This window comes from Pan paniscus, chromosome 7, assembly GCF_029289425.2.
Source record: "Pan paniscus chromosome 7, NHGRI_mPanPan1-v2.0_pri, whole genome shotgun sequence".
Lineage (NCBI taxonomy): Eukaryota > Metazoa > Chordata > Mammalia > Primates > Hominidae > Pan > Pan paniscus.
The window spans coordinates 143,359,910-143,382,553 of NC_073256.2; the positions used below are offsets into that span (position 1 = coordinate 143,359,910).

A 22,644-nucleotide genomic window follows, 5' to 3' on the forward strand; every position below is an offset into this window, starting at 1 on the left:
GAGAATTGCAGGGGGTGAAGGAAAGGCACAAGCAAAGTCCTAGACATGGAGAATTGCAGGGGGTGTAGGAAAGCAGCTGGAGCTTCTGCACAGCTGGAATGTAGAGTTGGCTAAGGGCTGGCAAAAAAAGGGGGTGACTTGGAACATGAAGGATTTGAATGTTGTGCTATGTAGCATAGGCTTTCCTTGAAGGGCAATAGGGAGAGACAGAAAAATTTTGAACAGGTTGGTAACAAAATCAGATTTTCACTTTTGTTCATTCTGGCTTCTCTGTGGAAACTAAATTGTGAGAAAAAAGAGTGGAAGGAAGGCAGCCATTTTGGAAGGTAGTACAGTAGCCTTGGAGGGATGAGGTGACACACTGATTGAGTCAGCATGAGTGCAAATAGAGAGGTGTAGAAATGGGTATTCACGGAGCAAGAAAGGCTATGTGTAAGAAGGTGGGGTGGGGTTGGGACAGGCAGGCATGGGAAGGAAGTGCTTCACATGGAAGTAAGTGAACTAGGCTGCAAGGAGGTATGTCTCAGCCTCTTAGCTTTACTTGGGGTGGGGGGTGGGGGTGGGAATGACCGCAGCCCCCTTCCTGTTTCTGGTTTTTCTGTTTGATATTATCTCTGTGTGAAACTATCCTAGAAGATCTTTGGTCAAGTGTGACAAGACCTACCACAAACTGTCCCCTTTCATCTGCTGACAAAACCTGCTGACAAAGCAAAAAAATCTACATCCTGTTCTTTGTCTCATAGCTGATTAGCTGAGATAATCTCTGCTCTCCAAAGCTTACTAAGAAAAACCACAACCACTACTGAGAAAAACATCTCCAAATGTTTTGGAAAGTTAACAAACTGTGACATCTGCAGTTTGCAACTGACCACAGTGTTAAACTACATCATTTGCATTTGTTTACCCCTCCCTATAAAAGCCAAACTGCCTAAGAGGCTCAGCCATTCCCATCATCTTCAGATAAGGGTGGTTTCCCTATTGCAATAGCCCAAATAAAAGCAATCTTTTAACTTATCTGTTTCTTTGACAGGATTGCTGCCATGACTCAAAATGGGACCATGCCTTCAGATCTCCATCTGCTCCACCCAGGTAATAAGGACACTTGGAGCCTTTGTGCTCCATTTGTGACTGGCAATACAGGGATCTAAAGGTGAGCCCTATTCCTAATTCAATGTTCCGACTCTTGTCTGTTGGTAGCATGGTAGGAATTTAATTTTCATTGAGTATGCAGTTGATCTCTAGTGCTGGATTTGTGTGTGTGTGTGTGTGTGTGTGTGTGTGTGTATGTGGTCACTTGGTAATCTCTGTAAATGAATTAAATGGTTTGCAGATATTGTGTCTCTGTTACGTCAGAAAGATGCCAGAAAATTGGGTTTGTTATTTTTGTTCGTCTATTTTTTTCTCTATTTTGAACTCAATCAAGAATTTCTACCCAGTGGAACGAAAAGAGCCCCTTTTATAGAAACAAGTGAGTTATGTATTTCTGTGTTATGCCTGGTCTATGGCTGAGATTTTAGAATTAAAATGATAAGTTCTCTAGATCTGTATGTATATTTATGTGTCTGTGGGTATGTAATATTTTCCTGCCTCCAGATGGTATTACTAAATTAGATTATCAAAATTTTTAAAGGTACTATTTTCTGATTGACTTAGAACTAACTAAAGTCTTATATAAATAAAATATTCAAAAATTTCTGGAAATTAAGATAATTGCATTTCTACTTTTAATATGCTTATAGATACTAGCTTGAATATTCTAAGAATTTAAGTTACATAATTTAGGTAAATTTTGGCAAGTGAGACTAGCTTTATTTTGTTGGTTTAATTAAAACAGTTATGTCTTCTGAGTTCTCAGTATTAGGTATTACACAAGCATACATTTTAATCTACTTATGCACATTCTTCCTCAGCTTATACAGCTTTCTTGGTTTAATAATCTATCATTTTAGTTACTATATGTTTATAATTATAAAAATATAAATTTGCATTTAGTTAAATTGAATCACTGTTTTGACAAATGTTAATTCAAAATTAACTAATTACATTTTATAGTGTGTCATCCTGGCTGAAGACCAAGATCTTTTGATAACATAAAACTTTAGACTGATGCTAAATTTGGTTAATTAATGGGCATTCATTAGATACCTAGATTATCTAACTATAATAAAATACTGAAGCATTAATTACTAAGTATGATTTTCTGCTTATAGACTTTTTGCTTATTATTTTTTATATAATATGGAGACCCTATATATTTGGGTGTGTTAATGAGCATGTTTATTTTTTGCTACAGTGAGTTGTATTATAGGGATGTTTATTACTGCAAAAATTATGAGATGTATATTCATAAGATCTGTTAGTCTGCTACGAAATAGTGTGTATGAAAATAGTTCACAATTATCCACTGAAAAAGACTCTTCCCTTGACCAAACTTGAGTTAGGCTCCTTGGAGCATTCTTCCTAAGTAGACTTTGACCTTGGCCTGCCCAGCCCAGTTTTAGTAAAGATTCCTGCTTAGTGAATTTATCAAGAATTTACTAATTCTTGATATTAGACTACTGGATATTTGATCAAGTTTCTCACTCTCCACTCTGGATATCTTAGTTTTAGAAAGTAGTTTTATTATTAATACTTTTATTAATTAACAGTTTTATTATTAAAAATAATTTTATTAAGCTAGTTTAGCAAGAATCCCTCTACCTTTGATATCTAGTTAAGTTCTTAGTAAATTTCCATCTGCTTACCACCTTGCTCTACTCCTTGGCTATAAGTCCACAACTGTCTTTGCTGTATTAGAAGTTGAGCTCAGTTCCATACAGAAACCTCTCTCTCCTACTGCAGCAGTTTGAATAAGATCTATCTGGCTGTTTTAATACATATCCAGTAACTTTTCTTTTATACTACCTCCAAAGTTTCTCTATGCAATAGGAGTTACCGTAGTTAAAAATAATCAAGGCCAGGCACGGTGGCTAACACCTGTAATCCCAGCACTTTGGGAGGCCAAGGCGGGCAGATCACGAGGTCAGGAGTTTGAGACCAGCCTGACCAAAATGGTGAAACCCCGTCTCTACTAAAAATAAAAAAAGTAACTGGGCGTGGTGGCGCACGCCTGTAATCCCAACTACTCAGGAGACTGAGGCAGGAGAACTGCTTGAACCCGGGAGGCGGAGGTTGCAGTGAGCCAAAATTACACCACTGCACTCAGCCTGGGTGATAGAGCAAGACTCTGTCTCAAAAAAAAAAAAGTTATAATCAATATATGTCAATGAGATGAATGAGACTCTAGTAGAAGTGACTGTGGCAGAAAGGAACATTTTGAGTGCAAAGTGTGCAGGATATTTTTTTGTTAAGGAAAACAAGAGTAATTTTTTTCTGAAGTAAAATGAGTAGTTATTCCAGGATGAGAAAGGGGAAAGTGTAGGGCAAAACCCTACAAAACCCTAACTAGATAGAGAAAGCTGTAGAGGGTTCATAGATAGGAAATTTTATTTCTTGTAGTCACAGCTGGCTGAAGTTTAATGGGTTTGTTTACAAAATGTTTAATATAAGCATTAGTATCAAATATGCAGATGCAAAACTAGAATTTGTTTTATTCTCTATTAAAATAATTTTTTTGGATTAGTGTATTCTCTTAATAAGAGCTTGTAAAATATTTTTCTTTACCTTCTGAGTAATCTGCTTAGAAGATAAACATTCAGAATCTCATCAGAATAATTTTCTGTGCTTTGTGCTGACTTTTTCAAGTCCTTGATTATTTAAGAGAACAGTCTTCATATAAAAGAGATGAAGTTCTTTGCAATTATGTTACCTCCTATATCTACTCTAAAATTATTTTACATCATTTGATTAAATAGATAACCAAGTACTATTTCTCAGTAATCCATTATCCTACTTAATTAAGTATTCGAATTTCCTGACAATGTTTTATATTTTACCTTCTGAAAATCAAATCCTAAATGGTATCTTTTGCACTGTCAATGAAAAAAAATGTACAAATCTGAACTTAAGTGAGGAAATCATTACTAAGGGAGAATCTTATAATAGAAAGATGCTCAAGATCTAAGCCAGGAAAGTTTCAGGCATGGGGTGAGCAAACATAGCTTTTATATGCAGAGACCTGGGAAGAGATGCTTATGGAAAATGGAAGGGGGTTTGATGCTAAGAGCTGGTATGTGTGTGTGTGGTGGGGGTGGGGGCAGGGTGCGGGACTGTGGGGTGGTGAGGGATGATGCTGAAACTTACTGGGCTACATCAAAATTGGTAGCAGAGAAGTTAAGGCAGGAAGATTGGTCTATGGTTAGGCTCATGGGGTGGGATTCTGGGTCTAAGACAGAGCAAACAAATTAGAATGCTGGAGGAGGTTCATATAGATTGAGAACCTAGTAGTTTAGGCAAACCAACCTAAAGTTGTGTCAAGGACAGTTTAATCGCCCTATCGGTCCTCCACTCTTGTTCAAGAAAGGCTCAGAAAAGGTGTCCTTGAACAGAGAGACAAGGAGAATCTCAAGTAGGAGATGGCTGAGTAAAGTAGTCCCAGGTCAGGATTGCTCAGTGTTGTTCCTGGAGGACTAGTTAAACCATGTGTTTGACATGCTGGCAAAGGTCAGTTATTTTACTGTCCTTCAGATCAGGCATCTTAGAAGTGGGACACCTAAAAGGAAAAAAGAGAAATGTTAATATAGAAGGAGAGATTAAACTGAGAAAGACAGAAGTTGAACCCAAGGGTATCCATTTCAGGGGATTTCAAGGGGTTAGTGGATGAGCCCTTTTGATCATGTAGCATTGCTCTTTGAGCGTTTTGATGCTCTTGGTAATGTTGCCCAGAGCCTGGATTACCTCTTCTATCAGAACATGCGTGACCTGAGCATTTCCCCATCCTTTTTTTGTGGTCCAGTCAGGGCTTGTCCAGAGAAAAAGAGAACCATGCATAGTCTGCTAGCAATGATGGGTCTTTATATGTTGATAACAAGTCATCAGACTTGAGATTGCAGTAATTCTTCAGAGACTGGGGGCCAGCCACAAGGCAACCTAGGGTCTCAACTGCCATCTGGATAGTAAAGTTTTCTCAGTGACTATGAGTAACAAAAAAGGGGAAAAATTGGAACATTAGTTGAGGGGTTTATGGCTAGATATTGAGGGAAATTGGAAGATTTGAAAATTTAGTAAAAGTGGACAATTTGTGCAAGATAACAGATTCAAGTACAATTTATTAGTAGTTACAAAAACTGGTTTTCCCATAGTGTGAGAGAAAGTCAATTAAATCTCTACCAGAGAAGAGAGAGTTTGCATAACTATCAGTTACTCGCAGTTTACAAAGAGGCACTAAATAGCTCAAACACAAATTAACAGGATCAGAATCTGATAATCCAGAAAGATGTGCTATGATTTCCCATGGAAACACAAATTTTCTTTCTACAGTTACTCCTCCTCTTTTGATCAAAGACAATCTCAAAGAAAGATTATTCTTGATCACAAATTAAGGTTGGTCTCATGAGATTCGGCCTGGTTATTTGCATAGGTGCTGCAAGAGTGGCAATTTACATATAGATCATATTATATTTGCTTTGCTGGAAGTTTTCATAAAGAATGTCAAATTGGACTTTCCAAAGCCTCTTGAGGATAAGAAGCCAAGCCAACAACTCACATCAGATTTCACATGCAGTACCTATCGATTTGGCAGGCATTCCTTTCTTCTTGAGATCCCACAAATATCCTAAGATTCCAGAGCCTGCTGGGAAGTGACATTCCTTGCTCACCTGCAAAGCTGCAAACCCTGCAAAGCCAGGTTTCAAGCCAGTTTTCACAAGAGGAGCTTTGTAAGCATTGGCCCTATAAGGTCAACCTTAGTTCCTTAAAAGTGTCTGGTCATATCTGATTAAATAAGCGTCACTCTCAAATATGACATCCAGGCAAAGCCTTGGTTGTATTACCAATGTTTTTGTGCCCTGTTAACAAAGAGGACAGACTCTTACGGAATCTATGCAAATAACCATATTGCCATGAAAATAAGAAGACTCAAGGAGAATTTCCAAATTTTGAATGGGTGAGTCAGGGAAGAAAAGAAAGAAGTTTCATTTCTGTTTACAAGAAATTAGCATAGTATATGAAATTTTTATGAGTGATGAATAGCTTAAAAAAAAGAGGAGGGGTTTTCTTATGTCCAGAAAATAGGATATTAGGCCGAGCGTGGTGGCTCACATCTGTTATTCCAGCACTTTGGGAGGCTGAGGCGGGTGGATCATGAGTTCAAGAGATCGAGACCATCCTGGCCAACATGGTGAAAACTCGTCACTACTAAAAATACAAAAATAGCCAAGTGTGGTGGCACCCCCCTGTAATCCCAGCTACTCGGGAGGCTGAGACAGGAGAATTGCTTGAACCTGGGAGGCAGAGGTTGCAGTGAGCTGAGATCACACCATTGCACTCCAGCCTGGGCATAAGAGCAAAACTCTGTCTCAAAAAAAAAAAAAAAAAAGAAAATAGTACATTAAAGGAATAGCCCTATAGCCCTATTCCAAAAAAGTCCCATAATTATCTATCATCAGTTCATTCACTCCTGTGTAATTAGTTCTTGTCCCACTTGATCCCGGATTAGTAGGCTTATGAACCCATCTCTTTTTCAACTAGAGTTCTGGAATTCCTAACTCAGTATATTGTTTTGGTCCCAAAGTTACTTAAACAATGTAATTAGAAACTTTAACACAACAGCACCTAGCATAATCCTTTTCCACATACTTCTGAGTCAGTCCTTTTTTGTGGAAACAAAGTCCTCCATAGATAACAAAAGACTTAAAATTGCTGTGGTTAACATATTTTTGATAATTTTTGAAAGTAAAAGATCTGATGAAAGTTTGCTATAAAAATAATACATTGACAGAAAAATTTAATTGTCGTTATGGCACTTAAAGTTGCTACAAAAAGTTTCAGAGAAAATATGTGTAAACATAATAATTAATTTTATTTTCAAAAAAGAGTGGATATTACATCAAATTTATGAAAGTGGATGGGCATAGTTTTTATAGAGAAAACATTTTCAGATATAACATGATTGACTGGGCACAGTGGCTCATGCCTGTAATCCCAGCACTTTGGGAGGCCGAGGCAGGCGGATCACAAGCCTAAGGTCAGGAGTTGGAGACCAGCCTGGCCAACATGGTAAAACCCCATCTCTACTAAAAATACAAAAATTAGCCAGGTGTGATGGCAGTCACCTGTAGTCCCAGCTAATCGGGAGGCTGAGGCAGGAGAATCTCTTGAACCTGGGAGGCGGAGGTTGTAGTGAGCTGAGATCGTGCCACTGCACTCCAGCCTGGGCAAGAGAGTGAGACTCCGTCTCAAAAAAAAAAAAAGAAATAACATGATAATCATGAGACATAATGTGTCATGAATATATCAAACATATAGTTAGAATATACCAAGAATATATTTAGATTATGAAGCAAAGAGATTCAGTATATTTGTATAGGTTTAGGAAAAAAATACTCAAGTAGAACAAAAATGTATTCTTACTATGTGGACAACTCAGAAGACATAGCTATATTTATTAAATCAATTATTTGAAACTACTCTCAATGGCCAAAGGTTTATCTAAATTAGGTGAACTTGAATTTTTTAACATTTTGTTAAGCTTTTATAAAAATACTTTTTTCACATTGATGATATTAGAAATTTGATTTTCCTAATTTCAAGGAAGTTCAAGAATACTTAACTTATGTAGGCTCTCATTCATCTCTAAGACAATCCAAAAGGAGCTTATTTAAGGTGTTTTATAATTTAATGTGGTAATACCATCTGGAGGTAGGAAAATATTACACAAACAAAATGTATGTGCACATGCACAAACACACATACATAAACATATAGGCAGACATAGCCAACTTACAGCTTTAATTTTTAAATTTTAGCCATGACTTAGGCATAATCACAGAAATACAAAACTCACAGATTCATATAAAAAAACAGAGTATTGACTGGGCACGGTAGCTCATGCCTGTAATCTCAGCACTTTGGGAGGCCAAGGCGGTCAGATCATTAAGTCAGAAGATCGAGACCATCCTGGCCAACATGGTGAAACACAGTGTCTATTAAAAATACAAAAATTAGCTGAGCATGGTGGCATGCGCTTGTAATCCCAGCTACTTTGGAGGCTGCGGCAGGAGAATTGCTTGAACCTGGGAGGTAGAGATTGCAGTGAGCCGAGATTGCGCCACTGTACACCAGCCTGCCAACAGAGTGAGACTCCATCTCAAAAAAAACAAACAAACAAAGTATCATCATTGCCTCACGTTTATATTTTTACAAGGATAATATTTTTGGTAGATGGGGCAAGTTGAAGTAACCTGTTCAGTATGAGAACTGAAGCATCTTCACCAATATTTGTGTAGGAGACCCATAAGCTACCCTTGGCTCTGGTGTATAATTCTAGGGAAGCTGTGGACTCAATTTCAAGGGAGGCATAGAGGAGAGACCAAGCGGTCATCTGGTGTCTCCAGAGCCCACCTGAGGGGATAAAACATTCAGCCTGTTTCTGGTGAGCCTTTTTAGCCTCAGGCTGTTGCTCTTAGTGCCCCTGGGCTTCTCTAGAGCCTCCCATGAAGGGACAGGACTTAAAGTTCAAGGGATTATAAGGAATTGAGGGGCCAGAGTGGGAGAGGAAAGGTCTGGCAGGAGTGGATGGAAAGGTGGAGGAGATAGAGCGTTGAAAGAGGAAGATCCAAGGATTAAAGGGAGCTGAAGGGAACATGGAAGATGGTAGAAAAGAGAGATTGGGGGATAGGTGATGAGAAGACACAGGTCACAGATTGGGGAAGGACGACTGTCTTTGAAAGAAGCAATGGTCACTGAAAAGTTTTTGAGAGAGAGCATTTTTTTTTCTGCCTCTTTGTACCAAATGCCCACCACCACTAACAAAGCATCTATTGCTTGGATGAGATCTTGGTGGCACAGGATTTAATTGCCCTTCACAGAATGAGGCAATTTGGAAAAATTCTACATTCTCCAAAGAGGCCATTGAAATTTAAGTTGTAAAATATTGCAATTTTTTTTTTTGAAGAAAGTGGGTGGAATTATTACCATAGTAACACAGAGCATACCCCAGAGTTGAGGGGTCTGGAGAACAACAGCCAAATTGACGGTTTCTCATGATAATGGAAGGGACACCTGCCGGTGCTAGAGGCCTTGGGATTTCAACTCAGGTATGATTCTCAGGAGAGAATGAGGGGCTTTCACCACACTCAAAAAAGGCAGAAGGGAAAGATAGAAAAACAGAAGAAAATGACAAAAATGAGAGAAATATAAGTCAACTTCTCACTGTGCTACAACAGACAGACGTCTGGAACACTGGATTAGAAATCATGACTTACCACTGTGGATTCTGATTTCCCCAGCCAAGGAGAGGCACAAGGAGTCCAATAAGGCAGCACTGGGTGAAGAAAGCAGGACCCAGAGGCAATGGGCATTTTGTCCAAGTCATGGCATCATTATTGTCAAAGAAAAGAAGTTTAATCTAGACATTAGTCTACAAAAACTTTCTTAAGAAGGGGAGTATTGCAATAGGAGTGGGGCAACAGCATAACAGAAAGATGCTCAAATCCTAAGTCAGAGAAGGGAGGAGTGAGCAAAGCTTTTAAGATACTTGTGGAAAGTTGAGGGGAAATCAACAAAACCCTGTGAAAATCTGGGGGTGGGAGGGAATTCTTAAAACTTAATAAACATCCTCAAACATTATATGAATAGGAGAATTGAGACAGGAAATGTTGGTTTGTGGTCAGGCACATGGGGCTGGATCTGCACCCAAAATGGAGCAAACAATTTAAAGTGAGAAATTCACATAAAGCAGAGGGCCTGTTAGTCCTCTGCCAAACAGCCAAAAGTTGTTTCAGCTAACAGTCAAGCACAGTCTTCTCAGCCTCCTCAGTGCCCAAAATTGCCTTTGAGATTTCCCAGAGGACCTCTGGAAAGTTGCAAAGATGTGTTCTTTCACCGTGGGAAAAGACAAGAATTGGAAACAGTTAGGATTGTTTGATATGTTATCATTGACAAGATGTCTAGGAAGCATTGTCCAATCAGAAGAGATGCTCAGGTTTGCATAGTTTAAATTTGTATGGGTAAAATGTCATTAACATAAACATGTTTAAAACTGTATTCTACATAAGAAGTTTCTGGAGAATTGTGAATGTGTGTTTTTTTCTTTACACTTTTAAGATTACAGTGTTAAATGTTTATCAAGTTACATTTCTACAGCTAGCAGGATAACACATGTGTTACTGTCACTCAGACCTCATCCTAGGGAATGTTTACTGGGAATTCCCAAATACACCACAAGCCAAATAACTTCCAGCATTTCCCATCTTTGTACTTTCTTCATTTCCATCTTTGCCCAAGTCATCTGGTTTTTCATGGACCACCATTGCATGGCCAATGATGGAGTGGCCTCCTGAGAGTGAGATCATAGAATCTTCAATAGACACATCGTTGCACCATCTTTGCCAGCAGTCACATTGCCCAGGTGTTTAACATGCCTCTCTTGATCCTTTGGTCCACCGTGTTTTGGGGATAGAGGATTAAAGTGAGAACCTGCACTGGTACAGCCTTGTATATTATTTGCAAACTGATGAACATGGAATCTGCTGGCCTTCAGGCAATACTGTAATGTGTCCCAACACCACAACTGGTCCATTTTCCTTCTGCTTGAAATGGATAATTCTCTGTACCAGGCCTTTGCCCTTCAGCATGCACTGATGGGGCCAAGCTCCTGTCTGGGTTCTGAGGATTGCCGGGGAAACAGGAGGTGCTATAAGAGATGACAACGCAAACCCCAGAATTGTTAATGTTTTCACTGTCCATGATGTATTTCTATTTATCAGAGTCCTGGGGTCGCTTTGCTTGATGTTAGATAAAAGCAGTATAGTGTTATCAGTCATAATTAATTATATTTTCAAACTTTAACTTGGTTGCAACTTTACTTCTTTTATTTGGAACCAGTATATGCTAGGCTGGTAGTTTTACGTTGAGGATTCACTTCACTTATCTATGCATTTTTATTAATACTCTAATGTTTAGAATCTACTTCAGATGTACTGACTCTATTTACTTGATAACTTTGATATATTTTTACTAAATTCTAATGAAGTGCTAGGTATTTGTGGCATCTAATGTCTCAGGATTTTTATGTTATATATGAAAATGTTTTCTTTGTAAGGTTATATATAAGCATTTTTATAAATTGGATATAATATAGCCTCTTTGAAAATATTGCCAATACATTGTGTTTATAGATATTTTCTCTAAAATGTTTTTTGGATTGAATTTATTTTGTTTTGTACAACAGAAACAACCAGATGTGTTTGTCAATCGCATTATTCTTATAATGAACTCTATTCAGATTATTCACTTTTGAAAATTATCAATAATATGTACATGATAGCCATTTTTAGACTTTTGTCATCTACTGATAGTTTTGTTTGTTCTGTTTTACATTGATGTTTCCATAAAATCCTTGCAATCAATTATCGGCTAAGGTGTTCTATCTTCAGCAAAAAAGAACAATCTTAGAGTCTGGTGGAAAAGGATCATGCCATATACTCTGGGGAACAGATTTCTGATGGCATTGTTTAAACAACTATGAAATCATACCATTGGACTGAGTCAGGAGTTGCAGATGTCTAGTTGAGAAGCGGATGCATTCATGAAACACCACAAGATCAGGTGGAAGAGGAGTTAATTTTATAGAACTGAATGAGCAGATGATTATGATTTTTATTTGAAATATTGTTCAGGTTTTGTTGCTCTGTTTTTTGGAAGTAAGAATTTCTTTTCTTTTTCTCTTAAGCTATCACTCAAACAATTTTATAGACTATGCTAATTTCTTGTAAACAGAAATGAGACTTCTTTCTTTTCTTCCCTGACTCACCCATTCCAAATCTGGAAACTCTCATTGAGTCTTGTTATCTTCATGGCAATATAGTTATTTGCATAGATACCATAAGAGTCTGTCCTCCTTGTTAACAGGACGCAAGCAAAAACATTGGTAATACAACCAAGGCTTTGCCTGGATGTCATATTTGAGAATGACGCTTATTTGATCAGATATGACCAGACACTTTTAAGGAACTAAAGTTGAGCCCAAGAACTCCTTAAGCTAATAAGCAACTTCAGCAAAGTCTCAGGACAGAAAATCTGTGTGAAAAAATCACAATCATTCTTATACACCAACAATAGATGAGCAAAGCCACATCGTGAATGAACTCCCATTCGCAATTGCTACAAAGAGAATAAAATACCTAGGAATACAGCTAACAAGGGATGTGAAGGACCTCCTCAAAAATAACTACAAAAAACTACTTTAAATTTCATATGGAACCAACAAAGAGCCTGTATAGCTAAGACAATAATAAGCAAAAAGAACAAAGCTGGAGGCATCACGCTACCCGACTTCAACCTATACAAGGCTACAGTTACCAAAACAGCATGGTACTGGTACCAAAACAGACATATAGACCAATGGAACAGAACAGAAACCTCAGAAATAACACCACACATCTAAAACCATCTGATCTTCTACAAACCAGACAAAAACAAGCAATGGGGAAAGGATTCCCTATTTAATAAATGGTGCTAGGAAAACTGGCTAGCCATATGCAGAAAACAAATTGGACCCTTCTCTTACACTTTATACAAAAATTTACCCAAGATAGATTAAAGACTTAAATGTAAAACCCAAACCATAAAAACCCTAGGAGAAAACCTAGGCAATATCATTCAGGACATATGCATGGGCAAAGACTTCATGACGAAAATGCCAAAAGCAATTGCAACAAAAGCCAAAATTGACAAATGGGATCTAATTAAACTAAAGAGCTTCTGCACAGCAAAAGAAACTATCATCAGAGTGAACAGGCAACCTACAGAATGGGAGAAGATTTTTGCAATCTACCCACCTGACAAAGGTCTAATATCCAGAATCTACAAGCAACTTAAAGAAATTTACAAGAAAAAAAAGACCATCAAAAAGTGAGTGAAGGATATGAACAGACACTTCTCAAAAAAGACATTTATGCAGCTAACAAACATATGAAAAAAGTTCAATATCACTGATCATTAGAGAAATGCAAATCGAAATCACAATGAGATACCATTTCACACCAGTAAGAAGGGTGATTATTAAAAAATCAAGAAACGATAGATGCTGGCGAGGCTGTGGAGAAATAGGAACACTTTTACACTGTTGGTGGGAATGTAAATTAGTTCAACCATTGTGGAAGACAGTGTGGTGATTCCTCAAGGATCTAGAACCAGAAATACTATTTGACCTAGCAATCCCATTACTGGGTATATACCCAAAGGAATACAAATCATTCTACTATAAAGACACATGCACACATATGTTTATTGCAGCACTATTTTACCATAGCAAAGACATGGAACCAACCCAAATGCCCATCAATGATAAGCTGGATAAAGAAAACATGGTACATGTATACCATGGAATACTGTACAGCCATAAAAAGGAATGAGATCATGTCCTTTGCAGGGACATGGATGAAGCTAGAAGCCATCATCTTCAGCAAACTAACACAAGAACAGAAAACCAATCACCACATGTTCTCACTTGTAAGTGGGAGTTGAACAATGAGAATACATGGACACAGGGAGGGGAGCAAAACACACCAGGGCCAGTTGGGGGTTAGGGGGTGAGGGGAGGGAGAGCATTAGGACAAATAGCTAATGCATGTGGGGCTTAAAACCTAGATGACGGGTTGATAGGTGCAGCAAACCACCATGGCACACATATACCTATGTAACAAACATACACGTTCTACATCTGTATCCCAGAACTTAAAATAAAAATTTTAAAAAAGTTGAATTGTCATTTTTGCCACATTCTGTTAATCAAAGCAAGTTAAAAAGCTAGCCCAGATTAAAGAGAATGCAGAAAGAGCCCCAGGAATTATGACAGGAATGGCGAAGTCACATTGCAGTATAGTGGTGTCTACTGGAATAGGAAAACTATGGAAATTTTTAAAAGTCTAACACAATCTTATAAGGAATTTGAACTTTACTTTTTAGTGATTGAGGCATCTCTAAAAGGTATCAAATGGGAATTACATGGTCAAGTTTGTATTTTAGAAAGATGACTATTAAGGTTGTATGGAAGATGAACTGAAGAGAGAAAAGATTGAAGTTAGGCAAAATGTATTTAAAAGACTAATAAAATAGTCTAGAGATAGATTTAGAGATGATAGAGGCTTGAACAAAGATTGAGGAGATATCTTATGGATTTTTCCATCTGACTCTGTCTAGTAGGTTTCAAAATTATATATAACATGATAACACTATATTATGACTCTGTGTGTGTAATAAATTATATATCACATTTTGCTAAAACGTGATATAAATATTTATCGAGTGAAAGTAAGGAAATCATAATCATAAGCATAGGATTTGGCTGGAATAATGATTACCTTAGGCCAAAGTTGTAAGCTACTTTAAAGTTCTGCATTTTCTGTATTGTTGTGGGCTCATACTTGCTAATTGCATTGACAAAAGAAACAGAGAGAGAAAGAAGAAAGATAGTTGTAGACCAAAGATGAGCACATAGCATAAGACAAAGCTTGCTCTGAATCTCTGATCCATGAATGAAAAAGATAATAGTAGTCTGTTGTGTGAATATCTGGTGAGATTGATTTGTATGCAGCATTTCCCACATTTGCTTGCTCTTGAATCATTTGTCCACAGATACGCTTTGGGTAGTACTGAAGAACTTAACATTTCATTGACAGATAAGAATATTTGAGTTATGAGATGTAAAACAAACTTGTCCTTCTTTCTGATTCCATACTTAATATTTTTCTTTCTTTTGTTTGTTTCAGTGGTTTTAAAAATAATTTTATCAATTAGTAAGAATTCAATTTAATAAGGACTGGATACTTTACAAGGTCCTTAATACTATTAATAAAAAATCATAAAAGCCATATTCTAGCATCTAAAGGTGAGCTGTCTAATATGGTGTCTACAAGCCACCCAGCACTATTAAGCACTTGAAATGTGGATAGCGTGACCAAGAAACTAAATTTTAATTTTAATTATTTTCCATTAAATGTAACTTTATTGCTTTGGTAGAAGTATATTTCACTTAAACTATTGTAAACCTAGCATCCAAATTGTGATGTGCAATAAGCATAGAATGCTCACTGGATTTTGAAGACAGTATCAAAAAATAGTAAAATATCTCATTAACAATTTTTATATTTATTAGATGTAGAAGTAATAATTTTTGATGTACTAGGACAAATAAAATATTAAAACTAATCTCATCTGTTCTTACTATTTTTAATGTGGCTGCTAGAAAATTTCAAGTTCCATATTTGGCTCATATTTATTTCTATTTGACAGCACTACTCTAGAATACTTTTATTTCTTGGTTAAAATACAAAGCTCAAACTTTGAAGTACTGTAACTGCTGTGTGATCATCAGAAAGAAGAAAATCATCTATGGCTTTCTGACTTTTAAATTGTTATTGACCATTGACTCTTCCCAACATGTGAGGTCACAGCCCCGGAATGTGAGGTCTGTTCACATCACTGCAAGTGAGGTTAAGGTATGGCAGGCCAAAGAGGTGCCCTTTCTTTGTGACAGTATAATCCAGATAGATCGGACTCAAGACCGATCAGAGGCGTCTGCTTGACTTGTTTCAATGTTGAAACTACACATTTCTTGTTTGGCTAAAAAGTGATGGAGATTATACAGTAATGAAACTTTCTCAGTTTTTTCCAGAGAAGAGCATTCTCCTCTAGGGCCACAAAAATGCTTGTGTAGATAGGCCAATTATGAGAAAAGCATGAAGGATAGAAGGGAAGAATATAACTGAAAAATGTGAGAGCTCAAAAAGCAGCCAAACCCTTCATAAGGGTGTAATTTGTCTGCAGCTCAACCTGCTCAGAGAGGAGCTCTGAGCCCTCAAAGACTTGAAGGAATGGCAGGAGAAACAGTCCAGAAAGGAGTGTGTGTATGTGTGTGTACACATAACATGCATAATTTTAAACGATTGTACCTTCCAAACAGGAACCCACACTGAGATGCACACAGTAAATGTATGCATTTCTCCATCTAACAAACGTTTACCCAACATCTGACTCAAGCTGATGGATTGGATATAGATGGATAGGAAAAAGAGGAATCAAGAATAAATGCTAGTTTCTGGCCTGAGCCACCTGGTGGTGCTATTTACTGAGATGCAAAAGATTTGCATCTGAGTAGGGTTCACCTGGGTTTCTTTGAGTTACAGAGACAGAATGAAGGGAGGAGCTATTGTGTCCATGTTAGTTTTGAGAACCCTATAATACGTACAAACTGAGGCAATGTAGAGTCCTGGTCCCACCCTGGACCAAAATATGTAAAAATATCTTGAGTGGTGGTCTGGCTTTCGTATTTTTTTTTTTTAATTCCTCAAATGACCCTGTGGTGCAACCAGACACAACTGGAACAGTTTGAGTCAGGTGTTGGGTAAATGTTTGTTAGATGGAGAAACATATGCATTTACTGTGTGTGCCTCAGTGTGGTTCTTGTTTGGAAGATACAATCTTTTAAAATTGTACATGTTATGTGTACACACACACACATACACACACTCCTTTCTGGACCTAGAATATGGCTGAACACATAACCAGATTTTGAAGGGAAAGAAGATCCATTCCATTTCGACCAGTGAGGCAGAGGAAGTGAGAATGGGTAAACAGATTTAGGAATCCTACGTGCTAGCCTAAGCTCTGTAACCTTGGAGAAGTGCCTTTCCCGTTGTAGCCTTAGATTCCTTACCCCTGAGATGAAGAGATTGGACTATATGAGTGATCTATTGGTCAACTGCTTCCTAAATGACTAGGGGTCCTCAGCCTTTGGCAATATACTCTGAGTGGCCACTGGTTAAAATACAGGAGTTAGACCACAACACCTCCATTTCCTAACACTGACTCTGGACAAGTCATGTAACCTCTCTTATGATTGATTTTCTTAGAAGAAGTGCCTCACAATACCTACCAACTTGAATCATTATAAATATTAAATTAACATCTATAAAGTACTTAGCACAATGACTTTCATCTGAAAGTTGCTCCTTGAAAGTAAACATTATTATGTCTTTTACATTTTCTTGTTTATTTATTTATTTTGATTTTTCCTTAAGTTATTGGGGTACAGGTGGTATTTGGTTACATAGGTTCTTTAGTGGTGATTTGTGAGATTTTGGTGCACCCATCACTGAAGCAGTATACACTGCACCCTATTTGTTGTCTTTTGTCCCTCACTCCCCTCCCATCCTTCCCCACAAGTCCCCGAAGACCATTGTATCATTCTTATGCTTTTGTGTCCTCTTAGCTTAGCTCCTACATATCAGTGAGAACATACGATGTTTGGTTTTCCATCCCTGAGTTACTTCACTTAGAAAATAGTCTCCAATCTCATCCAGGTTGCTGCAAATGCTGTTAATTCATTCCTTTTTATGCTGAATACTATTCCATCATGTATATAAACCACAATTTCTATATCCACTCATTGACTGATGGGCATTTGGGCTGGTTTCACAATTTTGCAGTTGCGAATTGTGCTCCTATAAACATGCGTGTGTGAGTATCTTCTTCAAAAAATGACTCTTTTTTCCTTTGGTTAGATACCCAGTGGTGGGATTGCTGGATCAAATGGTAGTTCTACTTTAAGTTTTCTAAGAATCTCCACACTATTTTCCATAGTGGCTGTACTAGTTTACATTCCCACCAGCAGTGTAGAAGTGTTCCCTGATCACCGCATTCATGCCAACATCTACTGTTTTTTTATTTGTTGATTATGATCATTCTTGCAGGAGTAAGATGTTATCCCATTGTGGTTTTAATTTGCATTTTCCTGATCATTAGTAACGTTGAGCACTTTTTCATGTATTTCTTGTCCATTTGTATATCTTCTTTTGAGAATTATGTATTCATGTCCTTAGCCCACTTTTTGATGGGATTGTTTGTTTTTTTCTTACTGATTTGTTTGAGTTCGTTGTAGATTCTGGATATCAGTCCTTTGTCAGATGTATATACTGTGAAGATTTTCTCTCACTTGGGTTGAATGCTTACTTTGCTGACTGTTCCTTTTGCAAAAGCTCTTTAGTTTAGTTAGGTCGCAATTATTTATCTTTGTTTTTATTGCATTTGCTTTCGGGTTCTTGGTCATGTAATCCTTGCCTAAGCCAATGTCTAGAAGGGGTTTTCCAGTGTTATCTTCTAGAATTTTTATAGTTTTAGGTCTTAAATTTAAGTCCTTAATTCATCTTGAGTTGGTTTTTGTATAAGTGAGACATGAGGGTCCACTTTCATTCTTCTACATGTGGCTAGCCAATTATCCCAGCACCATTTGTTGAAGAGGGTGTCCTTTTCCTACTTTATGTTTTTGTTTGCTTTGGCAAAGATCAATTGGCTGTATTTGGGTTTATTTCTGGGTTCTCTATTCTGTTCCACTGGTCTATGTGCCATTTTAATACCAGTACCATGTTATTTTGGTGACTGTGGCCTTACAGTATAGTTTGAAATCAGGTAGTGTGATGCCTCCAGATTTGTTCTTTTTGCCTAATATTGATTTGGCTATGCAGGCTCTTTCTTGGTTCCATATGAATTTCAGAATTTTGTGTGTGTGTGTGTGTGTGTGTGTTTTAATTCTGTGAAGAATGATGGTGGTGTTCTGATGCGGATTGCATTGAATTTGTAGATTGCTTTTGGCAGTATGGTGATTGTCACAATATTGATTCTACCCATCCATGAGCATGGGATGTTTTTCCATTTATTTGTGTCTTTGATGATTTCTTTCAGCAGTGTTTTGTAGTTTTTCTTGTAGAGGTCTTTTGCCTCCGTGTTTAGGTGTATTCCCGAGTATTGTATTATTTTTGCAGCTATTGTAAAAAGGGTTGAGTTCTTGATTTGATTCTCTGCTTGTTTGCTACTGGTATATAGAAGAGCTACTGATTTGTATACATTAATCTTGTATCCAGAAACTTTGCTGAATTCTTTTATCAGTTCTAGGAACTTTCTGGAGGAGTCTTTAGGGTTTTCAAGGTAAACGATCATATTGTCAGCAAACAGCGACAGTTTGACTTCCTCTTTACCGATTTGGATGCCCTTTATTTCTTTCTTTTGTCTGATTGCTCTGGCTAGGACTTCCAGTACTATATTGAAGAGGAGTGGTGAGAGTGGGCATCCTTGTCGTGTTCCAGTACTCAGAGGGAATGCTTTCAACTTTTCCTCATTCCGTATTATGTTGACTGTGGGTTTGTCATAGATGGCTTTTATTACATTGAGGTATGTCCCTTGTATGCCAATTTTGCTGAGAAAAGATAAAATTGATAGACCAATAATAGCAAGATGAACCAAGAAAAGAAGGGAGAAAATCCAGATAACCTTTTACATTTTCTATTTTATCTTATGAAGCCAGAGTTCCAGGGAAATCAATAAAGAGCACGTGGAAGTTATATTTAGTTGATTTTACATGTTTGTTTAATTTCTCTGTAGGCTTTCATGGCCATATTTTTCCCTCATGCTTACAAAAACATTCACAATCATCAGAGTTAAATAGCATTCATTTTTTCACCCTCAGAATCTGTAATATTTCACATGAATAGCGGAATTATCCCTGAGAGCTTTCCAAAGCATTTTTAACACAAATCTTTCTTTATTAAAGGGTAAAATACACCCCCTGTAAGAACACATTATTTCATTTGGAGAATACAACAGCAGTAATTGTTTTTATTCACTTGTAACAATTTCACCATCCCAAAGTTTACCTGCAAAGGCATATTTCAGTCTGGAAGTCCCACTGCCAGACAGCTTGTTTGCACATTTTGAAAGGAGGGGCACAAGGAGGGAGTGGACATTTATTGTGATAAGCCCTGTGCTATGCTTTTTAAATTAATTTTAATAGCCACACAGCATTTTAAATACATAAATATTTTTCTTCCTTTGAAAACCAATTGTAGGAATATCTGGGTGCATGAAGGTTCTTCAGCTTCTTGTTAGATACATATATATTTATTTTGTACATTTTTGTACTTCTAAAATATTTCAGAATGCCTTTTGTTTTGGCAACAGTCTCTGCTGCATGACCTCAGCCTTGCCAAGAACTATTTTGCTGCTTGGTGCTACGTGCAACCCATCTTGTGTCTTATTTTAGTTTTTCACACATATTTATGTTGAGTGATTAAACACTAAGTTGGTTGCATTTTTAAACAAATTTTTTTCAGTGTTCTTGCCCCAAAGATGCAATTCCCAAGTCAAGAAAAGTTAAGAAGGAAAGAGAGTTTTGTTAATGTGAGTATAGAAATAAAAACAACTTATCAATAAATCTTTAGATCACTAGTCTATGTGAGGCTACTTGGTTTTATGAGAAAAGAAAGAACTAAGAAAAAAAAACCCTTGGTTTTTTCCTCCTCTAAGTGTTATTTTTCCTCTTGCCTCATTTGTTCTCTCCTGCAAATAAATACGTTGTTTCCCTTTTCACTTTTGATTTCTTGACTTAATTCCTTACTGCCCTTTCCAATCATTTAAAATTGCCTTCAAATGGGATATTCCAGTTTTCAATGACTGAACAGGAGGATTGTAATCAATCCATAGGTGGTGAGAGCTGAAAGACATCTTAGAGATCATCTATAGAGTGGTTCTCAAACTTGATCATGCATCGGTATCATCCTGAGAGATTGTTACACTGTTAGGTCCCATGCTCAGAGTTTCTGATTCAGTAGGCTGGACATGAGACCTGATAATTCGCATTTCTAGTACTTTCCTAGGTGGGACTGATGCTACTAGTCGTGCTTGGAGAACCTCTGATCAGTGATTCAGGAGATCAGTGCTCTTTTATTTCATTGAAGAATGCTTACAAAGCACTTTCAATGGGTCAGATAATAAAGTCATTTAATTACCATAGTAATGCTATAATTTGACACCATCTTTATTCCCATTTTATTGTTGAGGAAACTGAGAGAGATAAAATAATTTGCTCAAGGTAACAAGGCCAGTGAGCAGCAGAGCTTTGTTTTAAACCCAGCAGGCAACCTCCAAATTTGAGCTGTCACCCCTATCCTCTGCTGCCTTCCTGCTGAGTTTCAATAGCACAAACAAGATGTGAGTGTGGGAGGGTGTGGAGGAGACAGAGAAGAGAGTAATTCATTTAAGCTTGGGGGTCCTAAGAAAGTGGTAGAAAAGAATTTGAGGGTGTTGAAAGCATTTTCACTAGGTCATAAAGAAAACATAAATTTTGACACGCTGTGACAGCAGGAAGAATATTCCAGGCTCTGGAAGAAAACCATACAATAAAACAAGATGAAGAAAAGTGCATGAAATATTATGAGAATGAGGAGTCTGGCTTGATTGAGCCATAGTTTGCCTAGATATGTTGAGTAAGAAATGTAGCTAGAACATATTGGGATGTGAAAGGAAAATATCTTGAGTCCCCAAAATCACTAAGCTAAAAGGAAAATTCAAGCTGGGAACTGCTTAGGGGAAATCTGCCTTGCATTCTATTCAAAGTCATCCCTCTACTAACAGATAAATGCATATCTGATGCCTCCTTTGGAAAGGCTAATCAGAAACTCAAAATAATGTAACCATTTTTCTGTCACTTACCTGTGACCCGGAAGCCCCTTCCCTGCTTCCAGTTGTCCTGCCTTTTGGACAAAACCAGTGTTCATTTTACATATGTTAATTGATGTCTCATGTCTCCCTAGAATGTATAAAACCAAGCCGTGTTCTGACCACCTTGGACAAATGTCATCAGGACCTCCTGAGGCTGTGTCATGAGTGTGCATCCTCAACCTTGGCAAAATAAACTTTCCAAATTAACTGAGACCTGTCTCAAGTTTTGTGGGTTCACAGAGAGAATAGATCTAAAGGGACTTGACTACCTGCCAAGATTAGTTTGAATTTTCCTTGTGATAAGAGATGGATGAAGAGGAGTCACTGAGGTGTTTTAAGTATGAATGGAGCAAAGCTCACTATCATTTTGGCATCAATGTGGAGAATGGATGGAGGCGGAGGATATTAGTCAGAAGACTGCACAAGATTCCAATTAAGGGATGATGGCAGCCTTGGACTCAGGTAACAAGAGAAAGAATGGAGCTGAGAGGGGTTGGGTTTGAGAATTATTAAGGAGGTTGAATCTAAAATTTTTAAACATTGATCATATAGAAGCAGATGATACAGAAAGAAGGAAAAAGAGGTGAAACTAAGGCAGAAAAACCTTTATTGGTTTGGACATTTGTTCTAGGCACTATAACAAGCATTACTAACAAAAGGATACATAAAATTGCAGGTTTAGAGTCTGCCCAGAAGGCAGGGAAGACTCCAAGGCAGCGTCAGCAATAACTCCTTCATTTAAACCCACACTGGCAAGGTTCTGATCTAGAGTGTAATTCTCCATGTTGAAGCTTGGTTGGACGAAACAGCTTTGGATTCAGGATCATTTCCCATCAGGAAAAATGGAGTGAACTAACCAGAGTCAGCATGTCCCACAGAAGACAAATGCCTCTACGGCAACCACACTTTGAGCTGGTAAATAGACCTGACATTTAGGCATCTATTGCTCCTTGTGCACTAATAAGTCTAACTTGAGGCTCAGAAATCATTAGT

The 22,644-nt window shown here is 37.6% G+C and overlaps 1 pseudogene; it reads right to left on the reverse strand.

The window, feature by feature from the left end:
* Positions 1–10,167: 10,167 nt before the first annotated feature.
* LOC100992895 (superoxide dismutase [Cu-Zn]-like) lies at positions 10,168–11,125 on the reverse strand (annotated as a pseudogene).
* Between the last annotated feature and the right edge of the window lie 11,519 nt (positions 11,126–22,644).